The sequence below is a fragment of the Coloeus monedula genome (genome assembly GCF_965178545.1).
Source record: "Coloeus monedula genome assembly, chromosome: Z".
Classification (NCBI taxonomy): domain Eukaryota; kingdom Metazoa; phylum Chordata; class Aves; order Passeriformes; family Corvidae; genus Coloeus; species Coloeus monedula.
Window position 1 is genome coordinate 75,979,763 of NC_138822.1, and position 11,120 is coordinate 75,990,882.

Here is an 11,120-nt window from a genome sequence, read left to right on the forward strand (position 1 = left end):
ACTGAGGCTTTCCCAAAGAGGAGCACTGCAAGGGAGCAGTCTGGGGACCAGGTATGCCTGCCTCCAGTGAATGGGGTGGATCTTCATCCCCACGCAGGCAGTGGGGTGTCCAGCCAGTTCAGGCAAGCTGAGCAGTTCTCTATCAGATCCTGCCCAATTGTCTGAGAAAGCAGATGCAGGATGGAAAAATGAGTGATACTTTCTGGGACAGAGAATGATAAATAGCTCTGGATTGAGTGAAGACAGCATGAAGGAAGAGCTGGGATGTAGATAATACACTGGAGATTTGGGGACATGGTTGGTTGTTGGCTCCAAAACCTCTTGTGTGACCTGGGCTCTGCTGCAGACCCTTGAGGGTATTGCAGGGGTCCCAGATGGCTGCTTCCCTCAGTGAGGGACCTGCTCTGGGGTGTTGACTTTCCATCTAGCACAGCTGGTCTCTGCTGAGTTGGATTCCTAATTGTCCTGCTCATCACTCCTGAAGACAGGTCCCTCGTGGGCATGGTGGAGGCAGCTTTGGTATCAGAGCTACAGCAGCACAACCAAAGCTCTCTGTGTCTAGGGCCAAGCTTCTTGGAGCAGGTACTTGGGAATTCTCTCTTGGAATAACATAGGTGTATTGCAGCAGGCACTGGTATTGCTACCAACCAGAGCAAGGATCGGATACTTGAACAAATCAGCCCCCGCTGATCTCAGTGTTGAGGTGAGTCTCTTTTTTCAACACCCCCAAGGTATGCAGGTGCAGGTACCTCCCGTCCTTCCTGGTGGCACCCTTGGCTGGGCAGGATGGAGCACAGCAGGCTCCAACAGTCTGCAGAGATGAGATGGAGCTCTGGCTTCTTATCTGCTGCAGTGGGCAGAGGCTGAGAGTGGTGGGCTTGTGCCACCTGGGAGAGGGAAGGCAGCGAAGGAGGCTCTTGCTGCTGCAGCAAACTGTGGGTTTGCAGTGAAGCTGCAGCTTGGCTCTCTTGAGAAGTGCCCAGGGGCAGGATGAGAAGCAGTGGCACACGAGGGAAGTTCCAATTAGCTGTTAGGAAAAATATTTCTCTGCAAGGCAGTTAGGCTCTGGAGTAGGGCCCAGAGAAGGGAGGCAGTTTCCACACTTGGTGACTTTCAGCTCCTGGCATGGGCAAACCCCAAGCAATTTGCTTGAACTTGGCTCTGCTGTTAGCGCGATTGGACCCAAACCCTCTGAGGTCCCTTCCCACTGTTGTTCCTCAGTTCTGCAGTTCTCAGGTTGCTTGGCTATGTCACATGTTATGGACTATTGGATTGGCCAACTTGAAGGCACATGGAGGGCTTGGGGTCTTGTTCTGTCTGTCCCCTTCTCACTTGGACTTGGGAGATGGAGGCACTGCCTTAGGAGTGTTGCTCAGCTCATTCACTTGCCCCAGTCTCCCTTAGCTGGAGCACACATCTCTCTGGAATTCTGCATTATTTCCTCCCCACATGAGCACAAGAAGCCAGTGGGCAGCGAAGCACAGGACGTAAAGCATCCTCCTTGCTCTGCTGGAAGCACAGAGCTGTGATATGTAGGGGGTGCTGGTGTTTTTGGAAGGCTCCTGAGGATGCTGGCCTCCAGCCCTCCAGATGGAAGGTTTATCTTCCCCATGATGCCTGTCCCAGAGATAGTGGCGATTGGAAGGGAAATCACTGGTAGCTTTTTTAAAGGTTCCAGCTGTTTGACCATCCTCAGCAGATGGATGCTGAGATGAGCCCAAAGGACTGTCTGGAAAGAATTATTTGCTCACAGTATTTTCTGTTTCTTTGCCAGCCTTTTATTCTCATGGCTGCTCTTTTCCTGGTCCTGTCCTTCTGCAAGGCTGGCTGCTGGCAGTCTTATGAGTCTTGTCTTCAGGAACAACTTCACTCTGCAATTTATTGTGTCTCCGAGCTTTGACCTGGTATCTGATGCTGCAGAAGCCCATGTCTGGTGTGTAAGTGTTCAGAGGGTGTTTACAGTGTTTGGCCCATCCTGTCTGCAAGAGTAATGAATCAGAGCAAAGGGGTCTGCTCATAGCCATGGTGCCTGGGTTAAGCTGACCTGCAGCAGTAGCTACATATGCTTTCTCGTTTGGCAGAGGCTGGGTGGATGTCCAGGCTCCCTTTATGTAGGTTTTCAAGGTCTAGAACATTCTTGTAAACCTGTGTTAGTCCCCAGATCCCTTCTGAAGTTGCTCCTTTCAGTCTTTCCCTCAGGCTTGTTGACACTGTGTTGCCATTGCCCTGTGTGCTCTGCTCTCCGTTCCTTGGCAGTCCGCTCAATACTGCTCTGGGCATGCTTGCTTTAGTTGGATGTCCCTGTCACAGCACCCCCTGTGCATCAGGAGCAGCAGGATCTGGTGGCTTGGGCCTGAGGTTTGTTCCCAGCTGCGGGAACAAGTGCTGTGTGGCAGGGGATGAGCTGGTTTCTGGTAACCCAGGGAGAGCTCTTAGGCCTCTCACAGGCTCTGTCTCCTTAGGAGGGTCAGGTCTAGAAGGACATCTGTGTCCTCAGTGGCATGGATCAACCATCAGGTTGAAGGTGTTTTTGACCTAGTTGCCTCTGCTGTCTGTGGGACCCCAGGGGTGGTTCACTCTGTGTGGACCAGGAGGTTTGCAGTTTCACAGGACATAATAGGAGCTGGACTGTGTCTCCTGTGCTGCCTTTCATATGAATATGCCTACAGTCAGAATTCCAGTCCCTGCTACCCCCACATTTCCCTTCTTAGGGCCTTCTGCTCTCATGTGTTTGTCTTCATTATGGGCAACAGTGCCAGTGTTTAATGACAGCTGTGACAACCTTTTCGTAATTCCAGCAGGGTGTTTCTCTCTCAGTTTCAGTCCTACAGGAAAGAGAGGTTTTCCTTTTCTGTGACAAGATGCAGGACATTGAATTCATGGTGGAAATACTCCTTGCCTGCAGTAGCCCTGGTTGTGTCCATCTTCTTAAAATCAAAGATGGACAAAGCTTCACCCTTATGGCCCAAATACCTGCCCAGCACACGCCATCACTCTGGCCTGTGCTAGACTTGAGCCTTTCTAAATCGCAGCTGGAAAAGGATGGATTGGGTGGCTGTGCACAGCTCTGTGTGTGTGTGTGTGTGTGTGGTATCTCCTCCCCCTGTGCCACGTACATGTCTAGTACGGGGAGTGGAAAAGATGCTGAATGTCCCCACAGCTGCTGCAGCCTTATCTGCAGGCTGCAGCTTGGTAACCAAGCGGGAGGCCCGAGTGCCTGTGCTCAAGCACCTCCCTTGGAGGGCTCTTACAGTAAAAGGAAGTGTATTGCAAGAGGGCTTGCGGTGGGGAGGGGCAGTTCCCACGGGGCAAATGCTGCAGTGCACAATCCTTGCTGCCCTCCCCACTGCAGGCCATTTGCCTACTCTCTCTTCCAACATGTAGCTTTGACACCTGGAGCTGATGAGAGCAATTCAGCATCCCTGGGATTTTCTCCACTGCCCTGAGGTGCCTGGTGACTGTTTGGAGCAGTAGGGAAAGGTGAAGGTGCTGTGGGTCTGTTGGGTGTCAGGGGCTCATCAGCTGAGTGTGTGCAAGGAGGCTTGGGCTGGTGGGGCTGTGGGTGTGTGGCAGTCGGGAATGGGAGGAGCCTGGGTTAAGTTAAGGTATGAACTGCAGCAATCAGGAGGCAACAGAGCACAGGTAAGAGCTACGGGCTTGCCTTGGGGGTTCATAGAAACTGGACAGGGTCTGATGGTGGTGGAGGATGGGGTGGGAATGAAGAGGAGCACACTTGTGGGGATACAGAGCCCAGGTGCCATGTGAAGGATGTGGGGAAGGGGCAGTATTGTGCATCTGGGTTTAGGCGGTGTGAATGGCTATGGGGCATCAGGGTACAGAAGGAGCTGGCTTGGTAAGGAGGCTGTGAATGCCTGTGGCTGTATGCAGTGGTGACCAGAGGGAGAAGAAAGGAGATGGCAGAGCAGGGAGCAACAGAGGTCCTATCACCTGCTGATTTCTGTGCATATCTTCTCCCAGCTTGCAAAATGTCACCCCACTACCAGAGCTCCCTGTCAGAGGCTCCTGTTTCTGTACTCAGCTAATAGTGCTGGAAAAGGGGCTGGGCTGTTCATGCTGGACACCGAGATCATGCTTCTCATGGTGCACAGTCCGGGAAAGGGAGCTGACAGGATGGGAGTTACTGTGTGATTGTCTTACCACTGGAGTTGAGTTAAACATGTTAGAGTATGGTTTGCAGGGCTTCTGATGCAGACACCATCTGCAGGGTATTATTCTTCCTCTTGGGAGATCAGATAAAAGGGGCTCTTGGTGCTAACATTTGTACATCACTTAGAGTGGTGGGGGCCTCATCCAGATTGGGCCTGGGGAATGCCTCTCTTGGACAAGCATCCTTATTGAACTTGAAATGTGGCAGTGCATTGATGCCCTGGTCATGGCCAGAGACCTCAGGTGTCATGCAAGTGCAGACCAGAAGTGGTCCCTGCCCTTGGCCAGATCCCACTTGCCTTCTCAAAGCCATTCTGTGACTGGCTCACAGGCATGTGACTTGGTAATCACACGGTGGAAAATTTTCCATTGGTTTCAGTTGGCACCAGGGTCTGGACTGGAGCAGCCAGTCCGTGTAGTCATCCAGTGGCTGAGGTCCTCCACGCTCGTCCCTCAGGCCACCACCCCTGGAGAGGGACAGGAGGGCTGGAAGGGAGCTGGCTGACATGTCCCTGTGCCTGGGTGGCCAGGGGCTTGCTTTTGCATTCTTTGTTGCCTCAGGGTGACTGCCGAGGCCACTGTGCTTGCCCCAAGTCCAACGCCATGGGGGTCCCCAAGGCTTGCAGGCGAGGTGCTGGCTGCGCCTTCTTCTGTGCAGCAGCTACCCCGAGGTGAAAAGACACAGCTTTTTGTGAAGTGGAGCCAGCACAGAGGAATTTGCTGCTAGTGGACAGCTGTTGTCCTGGGCCTGGCTCGTGTCCTCCAGCACTTCTCACCCAGCCCTGCCTCGGGAAGGGGAATGGGAGCTGCCCACCCTCGACTCCCTGTGCCGGGCAAGTGGGTGCCACCTCGGGCTAATGGGGGTAAATAGCTGCGGTGGAGCCTAGCAGCATCCTGCTGCCTCTGCAGGGATCCTCTTGGGCAGCGGAGAGTTTTCCCCACCCCCAGCTCTGCCGCTGCCTCTTTGTTTTCTGGCAGAAGCCTCTGTGCCTTTTCATTGCCGTTGAGGCGCCGAGCAGGAGCCTACATGTGCCGTGTGTGCGTCTCGCCGGGAATGTGATGCGGGCTGGGAATCCTGCCGGGCCAGGCATCTCCCCTGCAGGGCAGCGGGGGCCAAACAGCAGCTTCGGGGGTCTCCTTTCCAGGGACTGTTCCTCCGGTCGAGTAAGGCTTCGAGGCAGCTGGTCTCCTCCACAAAACCCTCTCTTGCATTGGCAGCGCTTCTGCACCTTGCCACAAGTAGAGTAAGTTGGATGGGAAGGGGCTGGTCCTCAGCTGGGCACTCGGGCTCTCCGCTGTGGTCCCCCCTCGCTCCCGCTGGGAAGGCACCTGAGATTAAAGCAGCGCCAAAGGCTATGGAGCTGGATACAGCGGTGGCTGAGGATTGCTTGTGCTGCGCCTGCCTCTCCATGCATTTGATCTCTCGACTTCCAGCGGGGACTGAATTCCTGCGCTGGATTCTGGGCTCGGCTCTTGTGAAAGGATCCAATTATTTTAGAGCTTTGAGCATCTCCATTTGCTGCCCATATTTGCGGCGCGCTGGCTGGAATTCCAAGTGATTAACGTGGCTGTGACATCCCTCCTAGGGGTGTTATCTTTGCTCGCTGTCCCCCACCGCCCCCCTCTTCCTCCTCCGGCAGCGAGCGAGCGAGACAGGCAGGCAGAGACAAAGGTCTGTCCTCAACCTGGGCTGTCCTCCCCGTAAGCGGCTGCTGCATGGGATTTCCCTGCCCTGCCTGCTGCAGGTTTCCTGGGCTCCCGGTCGAACACTGGAGCTGGGCAGCCGTGGGCTGTATCGCAGAGGTTTGAACCTGCTGGGCTGGGTGGGCAGAGGGTGCTGCCGGCTTTGGAGAGCTGCCCGATTGTCCTGCCGGATTTTAAGCTGCTTTTCATTCTTTGACTGCGCTTTCCTGGGAAGAGGGGCAGCCGTGCGTGGAGGCGAGGTTGGCGAGGAGGGGGTTGGACGTGGGGGAAAGCTTTACACAGGTGACTGTCGCATAGTGGGATCTGCCTGCAGACCCTGTAAGCCCCCCTTCCCAGCCGCAGGCTATTGTCAGCGTCGCCGTCTGCAAGCCAGGCACCTGGGAAAGGTGTGCGGAGGCGGTCCGTGCCAGGACGAGGGGCAGCAGAGGGAGAAGGGGTAAGTCACTGGGCTGGGAGCTCTGCTCCGGCTCCCCCAGCTCCCAGGAGAGGTTTCATTGTGTTATCCTGACTTGGCCGAGCAGAAGGGCTCAGTCCCTGCGGCACCTGCGTGTGGTGCTGGGGCTGGGGAGGCATTGCATGTCGCTGGGCAGACCTCAGCCCTTGAGGAGGCTGCTGCAGCCTGGAGCCCCAGCAAGATGTACTGCAGAGAGGGCTGCTCTGTCCCCGGGGGCTTCTGCACCCCGTCAGTGCCGCCTCCCGCGGGATGGGAGGGAGCAGCAGCACCTCACGGACACGGTGCTGCGGGCACAGGGAGGTGTCGTGTCTCTCTCTCTCTGTAGAAGCTGTGTCTGATGGTTTCTAGGAGCTTGCACTCCTGACATGGGCATTAAATACCTCTTGCCCAATCCTTCCCCTCCGGGCTCAGGCTTCCTCTCCATTCCTAGCAGGGGCTAGCACTGAGCGAGGCTCTGCAGCTGCATAAATCTGGCATGGCAGGAGGCCTCCTGAGGACCCTCGAGAGCAGCACTTGCCCTTGCAGTGGGGCAAGGAAGCTCCCTCCCTCTGTTTCCACTCCCCCTCCCTCTCCTTCTTCCTCCCTCTTGTTTCCACAAAGTGTCAGCTCCTTCCTCCACAGCCTGAATTCCAGGATAGTGCCAGAGCCATGGCCAGTGGTCATCTTTCCCTTCAAGCATAGTTTGCTCCTCTAGCATCTCACTAGTCGGCTTCTCCCTGGGATTGCCACCTCTGCTACGGTGCTGGAGGTACTCCCCAGCCTCACATGTCTGTCTCTCTCCTGATGGTGAGATGCCTGATCTGTCAGACTGTGCAGGAACCCTTCTCTGGTGGCAGCATTGCTGTTAGTGCTGCCATCCTTCAGGGTTGTGACGGAAACTTTCTGCCTCCTGACACTTTGCAAGCTCTGCTCTTAGCCTGTGCCAGAGAGCTCCTGGGTTTGTGCTCACCACTGGTTAGATTTCCTTCTTTCTCCTTGGGTTCAGATAGGACCTGTGGAGCTGTGATTTATCCTCCAGACAGTCTGTTTCCAGCAGTTTCTGTTGCCTCTTCTCTTGCCTTGTGCTCGGGAAGGGGAATGGGAGCTGCCCACCCTCGACTCCCTGTGCCGGGCAAGTGGGTGCCACCTCGGGCTAATGGGGGTGAATAGCTGTGGATGATTATTTGCCCTCTGGTAATGATGGCCCTTTTCTTTCCTGGCTGTCTGGTTCCTGCTTCACCCCCAGTGAGGCCACCAGAGTCTCTCTGTAGCACTTCCCAGGAAAGGGAGCAGGAGAGAAGAAGGCAGCAAGAGCCACTTAGGGCTTGGTTTGGGAGTTTTTTGTGGTCTAAATTGTGCAAAGACCTCTCTTGTCCCTGCCAGCCCCCAGGCTGGTGCTCTGTCCCAGGCAGCAGTGCCCAAGTCAAAGCCTCTTGTCCACTGGCCATGTGTCCCTTCTGACCGGCTGCCAGTGCTGCTCTGGGAAGCCACTGGATCCCCCCTGAATGAGTGTGGCAACTTTGGGCACAGCTCTTGCTCTCTTCCTTGCACTGGTGCTGTGCAGCCATCCCTGCCAGGCTCCCAAGGGTTCTGCCTCATGACAGATACCTCCCTGCTCCACACTCATGCTGCTTCCTCTCTGGCTGGTGCAGTACAGCTCGAACAGCAACAGATCCTTTTGCAGGCTGCAGCCCAGCATGTGGCACTGCTGCTGCATTGCCCAGCCACTCGTCCTCACTCGCCATCCTGCTCTGTTTCCTCCAGACTGAGAACACGGTCTGTTAATCCTGGCTTCCCCCTGGATGTGCTAATAGCAATGGAACCAGCAGGTAAGCCAAGTCCCTGACCCAACCCCACCAGGCCTGGCTGTGTTATTCCATGTCAGGCTCTGGTGGTTCAGCGTCCCCAAGGAGCACAGCCTTTCTGCCCCAGTGCCTGGGACACGCTCCCTCTCTGCAGGTGCTTTGGCACTGGGTATCTCTTGGGTGATGAAGCGTGGTGCCCTTCCCCAGGCAAAGAAATAGAGGAAAGCTGTGGCTGGCATAGCTCCAGATCCAGGTGCTGGGAGATCTTGGCAAAAGCACAGGGTCCTGCCTGTCTTCTGAGCCTTGGCAGGAGCGGGGCAGAGAGTGGAAGAGATCTGGCTAGGCTTCCCTCAAGAGGGAAATCTTTTTGAGTCCTGTCTTAGAGCACCAGCATGGGCTGAAACATTGTCAAAAAAAATCAGCATCACGTGGGCTTAGGAGGGACCAAACCCTTGGTCCAGGCACATGGAGCCCCATGTGCTGTGTCCAGGGGCTGGTACCTGTGCTGCTCAGCTGAGCTGGTGGGGCCCTGGGCCTGGCTCTGTCCCATCCATGTGGCCAGAAGTAGGGCTCTAGCAATGCCTGTCTCAAGGGGAAGAGAAGGCAGAGGTGAGCAGGTGCTTTCTCCCTGTCCCCTGGACTGCAGGAAGCTGTGGTCCCAGGATTGCTGTCCTGCTCTGGGGGAGGTAGTGGACTCCCGTAGTGCTGTCAGAGGCTGAGCTCTACTGTGAGCAGGATGGGCTCTCAGCAGGGAGGAACTGCCCTGGGAGGCACTTGGCACTGCCAAGAGAACCTCCCTGGGACACAGCTCCTTGCATCTCAAAGAGGGTGAGAAGCAGTGCTATGCCCCAGCTGATCCCCATCCCAGGCTGATGGGCATTCCTCCAGAAGGATGTTCAAGGAGATCCTAGGGTCTACTTGGAGACACTTTGGGTGACACTTTCCTGGCCCCACCATGGGTTTGGCATTTCCAGCATGATGCTCCAAACAACAGTATCTGGGCTGGCAAAAGATGGTGCAGCCCCTTGTTCTAGCTGTGTGTTCTATTGGCTGGTGCTGGCAGCACCTGAGGACTGGTGCTGAGAGCTCAGCTGGGATGGATTTGTGGTGTTAGCAGGTCAGCCTGTCCCAATACATCCATTCTTGTGAAAGGTAGCTGCTGCTGGGGAGAAAATGGCTGTGACTTCAGAGGGACACAGGGAAGAGAATGAAAGGATGCAGGTGAAACTGTGTATTTGTTCTGGCAAGGACACATGCTTTCTTCCACTGAACCAGGCTGATTCTTGCTGTTGGTTGCTGATTTTGCTTCCCAGGGGTTGATTGTGCCACACAAGTCATGGTACAAGTCTCCCTCAGGGATGGAGGAGGGAAACAGCAACCTTCCAGGCAGGCAGAGCACAGCATGCTACCACTTCAACATCCACCCACAACTGTGGGCATTCACTTGCTTTCCTACCTGCTTTGGTGCAGGTCTCATATGGGAAGGAGCCAGGAGGAGCTGGTCTTTACAAAAAGCTTTTGTTGAGGTTTTGGAACTGTGGTTTGTTGTGCTGCAGCACTGATTTGCCCTGCTGCAAGTGCTCCTTGGGTGCTGTTGTGTTGAATATCAACAGGTCCTGTTCTGGCTGGTTGCTGGCAGTGCCCTTTCCCCAGCAGCGGCGGTGGCTTTTGAGCTGTCCAGCTCTCAGGGACTGGTCATGACAGCCTGTAATTACAAATCTTATTGGAAATGTAATGAAAGAACAGCCTGTTTTCTGGGTCAGGTGAGGTCAGGCAGCAAGCACAGCTGATGCTGGCTTCCCACATGCAAGCTGGGGGGATGCAGAATTTGCCAGACCGGGATGCCAGAAGGGGATTGCACTCGAGTGTTGCTGCCTCTGGCCCTGCTGTTTCCAGCCTTCAGAGCAGTACTCACTGCTGGCTTGGGGTGCCCAGACAGTGACTTCCCTCTGGATGGATGCTGCAGTGAGCCCCTCTTTGAGGGATGTATGGGGAGGGAGGAGAGGAGGGTGTGACCCCCAGGGACAGGCACCATTTCCTCCTTCAGCTGCAGGTCCCTGGGCTAGTGAAGCCCATGAGCTGCCTCTGCTGTAGAGGTGCTGAGGTTGCAGGTGCCCAAGGGCTCCTGCCCACTCTGAAGGTGTTGTACCATGAGCTGCTGCATGAGCTGACTCTCCTCCACGCCCTCTTCCAGGCATCAAAGCTGCAGTGCCCGTGGATTATGACCACAGGGGAGCTGTGTTGCATCCGCAAATCTCCGTTGTGCATCAAGGGCACATCTGAACAGGTGACTGCTGTGCACATGAAAGGATTGCTGTCTTTGTGCTGGGGAAAACTGGTGGGGGGCCATTGTGGCTCAGGGCTGTCAGGCTCCTCATTTCTGCCTTCCCTGAAAGGCATCTCTTATTGGAAGAAAACAATTCCAAGCTCTTCTCCTTATCTGTAGGGCCAGAAAGTGTCCTGTGCTGTGGGTGGAAGGGGGAGGAGGTGAAAATGAGACCAGGAGCTAGCTGGAGGCCCAGAGGTTGCTGCAGTGTCTTGGAAAGCAAGGCATGAAATGGTCGCCAGAAAAAGAGGAATCTCTTCCTATGCGCAGGGTTTCATACAGGAAGGCATGCAAAAGGGATGTAAAATCAAGCCAGGTATGAGAGTTCACAGCTTAGCTTAAAATATTTGTGGTTCAAATGGAAATCAAGGTGTTAGCACTGCCTGAGGTGGCTGAGGTGTATGTGGCCTTTGATTTGGGAGGCTGGGAAAGGCTGAGCCTAAATGCTGCCTTCCCTGCCTGTGTGACCCTGCAGACAGGCAGCACTGTCCTGCCTTTCTCCCAGGAAGCATCTGAACCACCCCAGCCCTGCATCTCCCCCTTTTCCTTCCCCTCAGAGCCGCTGTGGACACTGAAGAGCTGGAGAGAACGTTGCAGAGGTTCGGAGGCACACCGTGATGGTGGGAGCCATTCCACGGCAGCCACGCCGCTTCTGGGGGGTGCCTGACTGGCAGGTGTCTTCAGC

General features: G+C 55.3%; 1 long non-coding RNA gene across 1 annotated transcript in view; it reads left to right on the forward strand.

The window, feature by feature from the left end:
- LOC309585384 overlaps positions 1-11,120 on the forward strand; it is a 30,064-nt gene extending 18,944 nt beyond the window's left edge. Inside the window, exons 2-3 of the long non-coding RNA XR_014227292.1 lie at positions 10,304-10,396; positions 10,993-11,120. This is a non-coding gene — a long non-coding RNA (uncharacterized lncRNA). The remainder of the gene's footprint in view (positions 1-10,303; positions 10,397-10,992) is intronic.